Source organism: Hipposideros armiger, unplaced genomic scaffold, assembly GCF_001890085.2.
Source record: "Hipposideros armiger isolate ML-2016 unplaced genomic scaffold, ASM189008v1 scaffold_115, whole genome shotgun sequence".
Classification (NCBI taxonomy): domain Eukaryota; kingdom Metazoa; phylum Chordata; class Mammalia; order Chiroptera; family Hipposideridae; genus Hipposideros; species Hipposideros armiger.
In genome coordinates, this window is record NW_017731465.1 from 1,852,585 (window position 1) to 1,863,238 (window position 10,654).

The following is a 10,654-nucleotide window of genomic DNA, read 5'->3' on the forward strand; positions in this document are numbered from 1 at the left end:
TTATGTTATGGATATATATATATATCAAGAAGAAAAGGAAAATGGGATATGATAAAAAAAAATCTTGTTTTTTTGCCTCTTCCTCTTCATGAATCACACGCTAATTATTCAGAAGGGAATTTAAGATAAATTGTTGTAAGGCTATCATTACATTTTTTAGATAATTAGCAGAAATTCTGTCATTTTTATAAGAAGTTTGGTTGGCCACTGTGAATCTAAGATGATAATGAGATCCAAATGAAATACTTATTTTTGTAGGATTTAAAAGGTTGAAGGTGGCATAACCATGCTTAATTGACTTGCTCTTATCATAAAATATTAGGTAAAGGAAGGTGTTATTTCTGAGTAATTATTTTGTATAAGAAGAGTTGAGAAGATTTAATGTGTGTATGAGGAAAAAACTGTAAGTACCTTCAATAATTAGATTCTATTTCTAATCCAAATACAAAGAGTAATCAATGATCAAGTAAAATGTAGTACTTTGGCTAGAGGCTCCTGAATTGTCTGTCTGTCCCCACAAGTGAAAATAAAAGATCCATAAGAGTAACCATATTTTTAAAATTAAAAACACTTTAATCTTAAATCCGCATCAGAAATAACAATATGAATTTTTTATTAATTTCTTAGAAAAAATAATCAACAAAGTTCTTCCTAGTTTTGTCCTCCAAAAGCTAATTATGTAGCAATGAATATTTCCAACACCTGCAATGTGGTTTCTGAACACCATTTTCAAAAAAAGGAACCTGGGATTGCTGGAGAAATGTGTCACCCCAGAAGAAGAGCAAGAATTCTGCAAGACAAGTCTGAAAATCCTATTCTACCAAAAGAAAGGGAGCCAAGTTCCCTAAGGTCTCTTTGAAAGGCTCTAGAAGCCAACTTTAAAAAGAGAACATTTTGACCATAAAAAGAGCAACGACTGAAATGGATTTCAACACATCAAATATGTTAGAATTTCTGAGTTTATAATGATACTGAATGAAAAGAAAAAAGAAAAAAAGAACTTTAGCCTCTGTTCCCTATCTCAGGGAATCAATTCATTACTCTGCAAACACAAATACAGGGTAGAAATTAAGCATCTCACCTATCTTTCCTGAACAAACTTCTTTTCATGAAAACAAACTAATTGATATGGAAAGTTGTTCTTTACAGAAGAATTGCATAAACTTCAGAAGTAAAGAAATAATTAAAATATTACCATTTTATAACAACTAATGAGTTGATGAATTCTAGGCAATAATAATTAATGACTATAACATCATAAAGAAAAGGCCCATGGGAAATTTTACAATGAATAGATCAAGCTGAAAACTTGTGAATCCATTGATCAATTCTGAAAAGACAATATGTCTCTCAGCATAATGCAACAGGAAGTATTTTAATATTATTTATGTTAGGTTTCAAAAGTAAAAAGAGTAATAGGTGCAACCACTTTTGATTCTTTTATTCACCAATGTATCCCCACACCTAGTGGCATACCTGACACACAGTACACAATAAGTATTTATTGAATGAATAAATAAATGGATGGATGAATGATTGATTGAACATAGACACAGAAGCTCTAAGTGGGGCTTTTATAATTGTTAAGCTCTCATGTATTTTTGTTTGGTCTTTAGATGTAGTCCAACTTCTATCATGAAATGGATAATAAGGATTAAGTTTTTCTTACTTATAATTTGTAATCACTAATACCATTTAACATATTGAAGTATTACAGATATATATTATTTACATCTTCCTTTACCCCAACAGGGATTTCATATTGATGTCTTTGGAGAAAACTAATTGCTCCAAAAGCAATCCTTTTTTCAGTGTTTTGTTGAATTTGAATTAAGATTCCCTACAGTAAATTGCAAAGTTACTCAAAATTGATTGACTCCAGGCATCCTAAGAACTGTAAAGATTTCAAGGAACTTTGTAAAATCTAAAACCTCAGTATCTCCTGAAGGAAAACTATGACAGACATATTATTCTGTATTATTATGGGGTTTGTTCTAATTCAATTTTAAATAAAAAGTATCATGTCCCAAACAGTTGCTGTTATTTTCCTCTAAAATTAATTCTAGAAATAGTGGAAGCAAAATTAGATTGCCTAATATAATTAAAATAATATAAAATTTAGTGCATTTTATTTATAATATGTATTGTATTACATGGTTCCAGGTTACATTTGCATGCGGCAATAATCTTTGATTCTGTTTTTAGAACACTGATGCAACTAAAATAATTTTAGAATTAAAGTGATTAAATTTCATTACACTATGTAGTAGATTTATTCTTCATTTTCATGATTGATATTTACTCTCACATTGCTTTAGTAATATGTTTATATTTGCAAAGCTTAAAGTCAATATCTTAATTGCTTATGAACAAGTTGGTTTCAACCCTCCTTTTTTTTTTTTGGCCCTGAAATAAAAATCAAAATTTAAAAAACTATGTACCAAATTGAAACATACAAATAAAAGAATACTAAAATATATTGTATTTCAGTCTTTATTCATGATAGGTTATACAGGTATAACATTATATATTGTATTATATGCAAGAATATAAAGCTAAAAGAGAATAAGTGTTTCCTTGGATTATAAATTACTAAATACAAGAACCAGGAATTAAACTGAGGCATGTCTGCCTCTCCAGTCCTTAAAGTATATCCCACATTGCCCATTTTATTGACAGTTGATAACTCAAACTGGTCTTCTTTTAGTCTGTCAATCACGCTGGCCACCGTCCTATTTTTCTCATACTGGTCTCTGGGTCAGGAATGCTTGTTTCTGCTCTTACAGTCTATAGCACATCTTCTCACCTTAGAGCGGCCCTCCCTGACCACACAGCCAAACGTTTGTCCTCTTGCTCCAATACTACCTATCGCCTCTGTTTCATTTGTTCATAGCACTTTACAAAATTTAGAGTTTTGTAATTTTCAATTTATTGTCTGCCTATCCCACTGGACTAAAAACTCCACCAGAGAAGGGATCATTTATGTTTCTTCACCATTGTCACTCAGTACCTTGCACATTGTCATCCAAAGAGTTTTTGAAAGAATTAGTGGAAGGCTGACATGTCGCCTGTATTTTGCATATTCTTTTAAAACTAAGGACCATGGAAATTATATAAGGGATCCTATTTCCTCCTGAGTATCAAATATTGGAAAGCTTAGAGCATGTTTCTGTTTTTTGTTTTTTGGGGCCAAGCCTATGCCTGGTATGTAGATTCTCACAAATGCTTATTAAATATTTTAATAAATTACTATAAATGAATGGATAAATATCTGATAAGAGGCTGTCTAGGGCATGGTAACAAGACAGAAACTCAGGATAAATCTCAAATTAGAATTGTGGCATATTTACTAAAAAACTGCTGCTGTGATGGTGTCTGCCAGCCTTGATGGTTTTCAAATTCATTGTGCTTAAATAACTCAATAGGCAAGATAAATTGTGCAGTGGTTTTACCATACGTATTAATAGCACTTCTTTTTTCTTCTGCTTTGCACTTAGGTAAATACACCTGAAGTATGCCTCTGTGTGGGTCCACCTAGAGCACACAATATAAACTTGCATAGAGAGACAAACCAAAACGAAGTCCACAGCATTTCTCATTAGGCCCCTTGCCTGATTTTCATTAGGCCTGTCGCCTCGGTCTCATTAGGCCCACTGCCTGACTTTCACGAGTCTTCCTGCCTAACATTCATTAGGCTTGTTGCCTGACTTTTATTAGGTACATTACCTGATTCTTATTAGGCCAAATGCCTGATTTCTTTTGGGCCCTCAGCACATGAGGCCAGCGCTTATTGTTGCGGCTGGTCCATTAGTCGTTGACCGTCTTTTTCCAAACCAATGATAACCAGAATTCACAAGTTCCTTATGCCTGATGAGAGGCACAGGTGAAGGGAGATTCTTACAACAAAAGCAATTTTGAAACCTAGACTTTTTTTCCCCCTCATCTATTAGAATTCATTAGCTCTTTTGGTTTGAAGTTAATGTAACATTACCTTTTTCAAATTAGTACTTGCCACATAAAACATCCTTTCAGTAGAATGAATAAATACAAAGAGATGCCACTAATTTCACTTAATTTGAGTTGGAACAAAAAGAATTTAAATGATGTTATTAGGTTAATTAAATATTTTCTTTTCTATTACATTTATTTATTATACATTGTGAAATCAGTGACCTTGTCACTATGTCTCTTTTGTAATTACAAATATAGTTTAATGACATTAATTTATTCCCATGCAAACTGGATTGATACAGTTAAACCATTTCAATCCAAGCTCAGTGTATCTATAAATAGAAAATAATATATTAAACACACAAACTTTCATGATTTTCTTAAGATGTCATTCTACATAACTTACACATATAGGAGCCAGAAACAAAATAGTTTTTCATTTCACATAAGGAAACCATATATTCTTAGCTTAATTATTCTGAGTACAATTTAGCAGATTTAAACATTTTTTGAAAAGTCTATTATCTTTGAAATATGAAAGAAAACATGTCATTTGTGTAACTGGCATGTTCTATATATTAACCAGTAAGTTCATATACTTTCTATCAGAGTAGTACACATATTTTTAATAAATAAATGGATTTAGGTTATTAAATGCTAGGTGTTACTAATGTTATAACTTACATAAATAATATATTGACACTTGGAAAATGCTTTGAATTCAAAGCCACATTTTCAAATTATTTACAGTTAGTTACTACTTAATAAAGTTAAATAATAGTGTTCAAAATTGGGAACTTGTCCACTTGAACATTTGCAAAAAATATTGTTATTCTTATCAAAGGAATATTAACATTTTCTTGACAACCTCTGAGGTTTCACTTTTCATGAAATTTCATATAGTCAAAGAATAAAATGTTTCTATTTACTTAAAAAGTATTTAGTGCAATAAATAGGAATATATATATATATATATATATATATGTATTTCTATTTATAAGTTAAAAATAATAAATTGCCATAATTTCTGATTCAGGATCAGCAATTAGCCCTGAATTCCTGGTTAATGCACATTTGAATTATCTTCTATTTTAATCCAGGCAAGATGGTGAGATACCATCATATAATTTCCAAATGTTATCCTCAAATATTTTAGGCAGTATGTTGACAGAATGGAGTGAGCAGATTAAATTTTGGATAGGATATTCACCTGATCAGATATGGAGGTACTATCCCTGCTCAAAATCCATATCTTACACAGTTACTGCTAAGCCTATCCTAGGCCTTGAGAGCTTTGATCTTGAATTTGTCGCTTTATTAATCACTTACATGTGGAAAGCTGACAACCAATAACATTCTCTCTTGACAGTAGTGTTTAGATGAACTGTTCATTAAACATTTGGCCCAGGAATTATGACAGACACATTGCTTTTAAAGACATATTTTGAGGAAATGTTTTATTGAGGAGATTCATGCTTCACGGGTGTCCACATGCACTGATTTATTCCTTGTCAAAACATTAGCTTGCCAACACGTAGTCACAGGCTTCTCTGAATTAAGTTGTATTTAAGCGCTCTAGAAAAATAAGCACTCTCCTTCTAATTCTTCGAGGAAGGAAATGCTAAAAATGGGGTAATCACCTATTGATGTTGGCTTTGACACCTGCATCGGACTGCGTATTGTACGCTTCATGCTTGTGTTGATTTACGAAGGACAGTCTGAAATAATTAGACCCCTTTATATAGAGAGCTGAAAGAGACCAAACCAATTCCTTAAAAACATCCTCACCCTAAATAGGCAAGTGCGAATAGTTTCATTTGCTTTTAGAAAACCTGTCTCCTTGAGTATGTCAATTTTTGTCTTTTTTTTTCTATTTCTATAATACTGCAGCAGATCAAATTTTATTGTTTTGAAATTTAGCTCTTAGTTCCAAAATTATCAAAGATATGAAAAAAATTCTGAAAATTCATATATATTAACAGGAAAAAATGTCTCTACAATTTAATTCTCATAAAGTACAGTACTTATTAATAGCAAGTCTCCATAATTTCTAGAAAGACTTCCTTTTTATTTAATATTTAATTAGTTTTGAAATACTGGTCAAAGCATCATATTCGGGAAAGCTGACTGCTGAGCCAGGGAAGACTTTGTGCCCATCAGCCATCAAAATCAAAGGTCAAACCAATTGACCAACTAGCAGAGATTAGATAATGTGGTTACAAGGTGGCCCCGTCTTCTCCAGATGCACCTCACTAGCCTAATTGCATTGAAAGGCACGTTATTCACAGTTAATGTAAAGCAGCTGAGTGTGTGGACCATCCCACAAGAGGCTTTTCCCTTGTTTCTGACTTTTAGGGAATCATTTCAGGATATAGACATAAAAATATACAACATCTTAAAAAATAAGAGGACAAAAAGGAAAAAAGAAAAAAAACAACTCCTCAAGACCGATACAACTGCTTAGACTTGCAGAGGTTGGAGATGGACTAGAGCTCTAACAAGAGCATTCCTTTTTCACACTGCTCAACACATGGAAGGGGAACTTCAGCCTTAAACTATGATCATGCCCAGATGGCTTTGCAAATGGGATGGTTTCATAGTTTTTGATGCTGAGAATCTTTGAAGCATTGATTGAAGCGAGTGATTCTATTATAATTTTTATAAGTGTTAAATGTATTATTATAAATAAAACAAATAGAAAAATTATTCCATCCCCTAACCCTCTTACCCAAAGTCTGAATTTCCATTTTCCTTCCTTCCTTCCTTCTTCATATTTCCAAGTCTGCCTATCTGCCCTTTCCCACTCCACTTCTTTTTTTTTTTAATTTTTTATAGCTGAGCCATCCTGCCAACTGTTGGCAGTTCAGCAGCAACTAAGCTCGGGCAGGACTCGAACCACTGTTGCTCAGAGCTCAAACTCTTGTACGAGCTCTTAACCAACTGAGCCACTCGACTGGCCCTTCCCACTCCACTTCTAATCAGATCATGTATGAGGCCTTTTCTCTCCTTCTGTGTCTTAGTCATTGTTTTATTAGCTGAAATTTTGCCACCAGCCAGGATTTACTACTTACATCAATCAACTCTACTTGTATGCGCTAACATGTGACTGACACCTCTGTCAACTGCCAAATTGTAATGGAAATATATCCAAATCCTTTCTGTCATAAGTTTGAAAAACCAAAGAAATGTTCTAGGAAAAAAAGGGAGCTAGCAAAATCACAGCTCATGTCTTTTGTTAGTTACCCTAATGCTATCCCTTTTTCCCCTGTAAGATTTGAATAAGCTTACCATCTGCATATTCCAGTTACTGAATATACTATACAAATATATTCCATTTTGTAACACCTCTTGCTATCTTCTGGGAGAGTCGGCTCTTTTTTTGTTTAATCCAATAGTAAGTTAATAGTTTCTTTTTTCAACAATTTATGCTGTCATTATTGTCTGTTTATTCTTCTCTGAACTTCCATTGCTTTTAATTTCTCAACAGTCTATTAGTGATTTTACATTAGTCTGTGGATAGCATTCAGTGTCTGATTCATACTGGCTCTGCCTAACTTTCTGAGTAATTCTCAGAAAGTTAGCAACTGCACATATTCCCTTTTCAATTTTGACCAGAGCCATTTGGAAATGTTGACAGAAGTTTTGGCACAGGCACAATAGTCTTCAACAATAACACACAATTCAGCAAATATTTGTTGTTCCCTGTGCCAGGCTGATAGATGCTGAGTGAATGAAAAATAACACAGGAGCTTGTATCTTTGTAATGAAGGAGCTCAGAATTTTCAAGTAAAAGCAGGACAACCCTGTAGAAACCCTTGAAAGTAATAAACATTACAAATGTGTTTTCATGTTTAAAAGTAATATATATATATATATATATATATATATATATATATATATATATAGAGTAAAACCTTGGTTTGCGAGCATAATTTGTTCCACAAACATGCTTGTAATCCAAAGCACCTGTATATCAAAGTGAATTTCCCCATAAGAAATAAGGGAAACTCAGATGATTCATAATATAATACAAAATGATAAACAAAATACAAAATATAAAGAAAAATAAATTAAACTGCACTTACCTTTGAAAACCTTCATGGCTGGTGTGAGGAGACAAGAGTGAGGAGGGTTATCATGTAGGATGTCTGTCACTGTCACTAATGGAATCACTGCTGTCTATTGGCTCAACAGAATCTTTTTCTTTTTGTGCAACTTTAACAAGGAACCTATCCAATGACACATGCTTTTGCCTCCTTTTGAGGATTTCGCGGAAATGTGACATTGCATTGTCGTTAAATAGATTCATCGCTCGCACTGTTACAGCCATATTCGGGTGGTGTTTTTCTACAAAATTTTGCACTGTTTTCCACATTTTACGCATCTCCCTAATCTCACTTGAAGTGATGGGTTCCTCCGCCTTTTTCTCCTCCTCCTCTGCAGACGGGATCTCCTCCATAACCTCTTGCTGTTGCTCGCGATGCAGATCCGTCAGTTTGTCGATAGTCAGCTCCTGGCCATGTTCCTCCACCAGCTCTTGAATGTCGTCCTCATTCACCTCCAGTCTGATGGTCTTCCCCAAGGACACAATTTCATTGACAACTGGCGGCTCCTGTTACTGAGCAAGCCCCTCTAAGTCATGCCCAAGAATGTAATCAGGCCTCAGTTTTCTCCAAGCAGAATTAAGGGTTCTTTTGGTGACCCAATTCCAGGCTTTATCGATAATCTTGAGGCAGTTAACGATGGGGAAATGATTTTTCCAAAACTCTTGGAGGGTAAGGTTTGTTCCTTTGGTCACCTTGAAGCATCGCTGAAATAGTGCTTTGGTGTAAAGCTTTTTAAAGTTCAAAATGACCTGCTGATCCATGGGTTAGAGGATTGGAGTGGTGTTGGGAGGAGGGAACTTGACCTTAGTGAACTCGAATTCCTCCAGTAAGTCATCCTCAAAACCTGGAGGATGAGCAGGAGCGTTATCTATAAACAACAAGGCTTTGAGTGGCAGAATCTTTTCTAAAAGGTATTTCTTCACTGCAGGACTGAAGATCTCATTGATCCACTCAATGAACAAGATACGAGTGACCCAAGCCTTGCTGTTGGACCTCCACATAATGTTTAACTGGCTATTCTGCACCTTGCATTTCTTGAAAGCTCATGGATTCTCAGAATGATACATGAGCAGGAGCTTGACTTTGAAACCCCCGCTTGCAGTAGCACAAAACGAGAGTGAGACAGTCTTTCATGGGCTTGTGACTGGGCATTGCATTCTCTTCTTCTGTAATGTAGGTCCTCTTTGGCATCTTTTTCCAAAAAAGCCCTGTCTCATCACAGTTAAAAACTTGCTCTGGCAGGTAACACTCGGAAACTGTGAGCTTCTGGAACTCGGTAACAAACGCCTCAGCTGCCTTAGCATCTGAACTCGCAGCCTCTCCGTGCCTCACAACACTGTGGATGCCACTTCTCTTAAAGTTATCAAACATCCCCTGCTTGCCTTGAAGACTTCTTCGTTTTCTGTTGACTCAACTAGCAGTTTACTTAGGAGCTCGGTATACAAGGCCTTTGCCTTCTCGCAGATAAAGCTCTCAGTCACAGTATCACCTGCTAGTTGCTTCTCGTTTATCCAAACCAGAAGCAACTTTTCTACATTTTACAGAACACGTGGCTGTTGCTTTGTGTTCTCCTAAGGCATCTATCCCCCTTATTTCTTCCTTTTTCTTTAATATTGTGCAAATGGTCAACGTAGACTTCTTATAAAATCTTGCAATTTTGGCCACTCGCATACCTCATTCATACTTGTCAATGATTTCCTTCTTAACTTCCACCATAATCATCTCCTTCTTCTTACCACCTTTCTTTTCAACCTTTTCATGCATGGGGGCCATTGTATACACTCACACGGATCTTGACTTCAGTACAGTATTAATAAACTCTTGTCATATACTGTATTTAATATAACTGGCAATAAGGCAGCAAGGGAAAGGGTCTATATCTGCAGGCAGCCTGGCCTAGCATGAAGCAAAGCATTCCTAAGCTCACTCTTTTTGTTAAAGATTTTTATTGGGGAATTGGGGGATGGGAACAGCTCTGGGGAACTGGGGAAGGGGAACAGACAAGTTGCTGTCCTTTTTGTTCTTCAGTCTAGTTGTGGAGGACACTGCTTCACTGGCCCAAGTTGGCACCATCATTGCACTCTTCCCAGGTGAGGCAGATCAGTCGCCAGCTTCTGGACGGCCGCTCACGGTGGCTGCTGGCTACACACAGTAGCCCATGGCAACCCACTGCAGCAGGGGCTGCAGCCTATGCCATCTGGCGACTCACGGCAGCCCAGCTCCAGGTTGAGCTGTTGTTCAGCATCTTAGCTGTGGAGGGTAGTGTCACAGGCCCTCATATGTGAGATCTGAACCGGGGCCCTCTGGCGTCCCAAGCCAGCTCTTAACCAACACCCCACTCTGCCGGCCCCCTAAGCTTACTCTTGTATGGAAAAGCAAAGGACTGTCCATAAGTGCTTTGAAGTGACAAAAAATACACTAGTGCCAGTCGTGGGCAACTTCCAACGTTCTGAAAAATCACTGATTTCTGCCAAACACCGCAGCCTGAGACTGATCATCCAAGCATCCAAACATGGGAGACGATCACCCACAATCCCGGAGAGAGAGAGAGAGAGAGAGAGAGAGAGAGAGAGAGAGAGAGAGAGAGAGAGAGAGAG

At 35.9% G+C, this 10,654-nt stretch overlaps 1 long non-coding RNA gene across 3 annotated transcripts in view; it reads left to right on the forward strand.

Moving 5' to 3' along the window:
• LOC109385435 (uncharacterized) overlaps nucleotides 1-10,654 on the forward strand; it is a 336,203-nt gene that overhangs the window by 213,172 nt on the left and 112,377 nt on the right. The window contains exon 4 of one of the 3 annotated variants that reach the window (XR_002124621.1): nucleotides 8,986-9,020. The exons of the other annotated variants lie outside the window; for them this stretch is intronic. This is a non-coding gene — a long non-coding RNA (uncharacterized LOC109385435). Of the gene's footprint in view, nucleotides 1-8,985; nucleotides 9,021-10,654 lie in introns of those variants that run through there. 3 annotated transcript variants of the gene reach the window in all.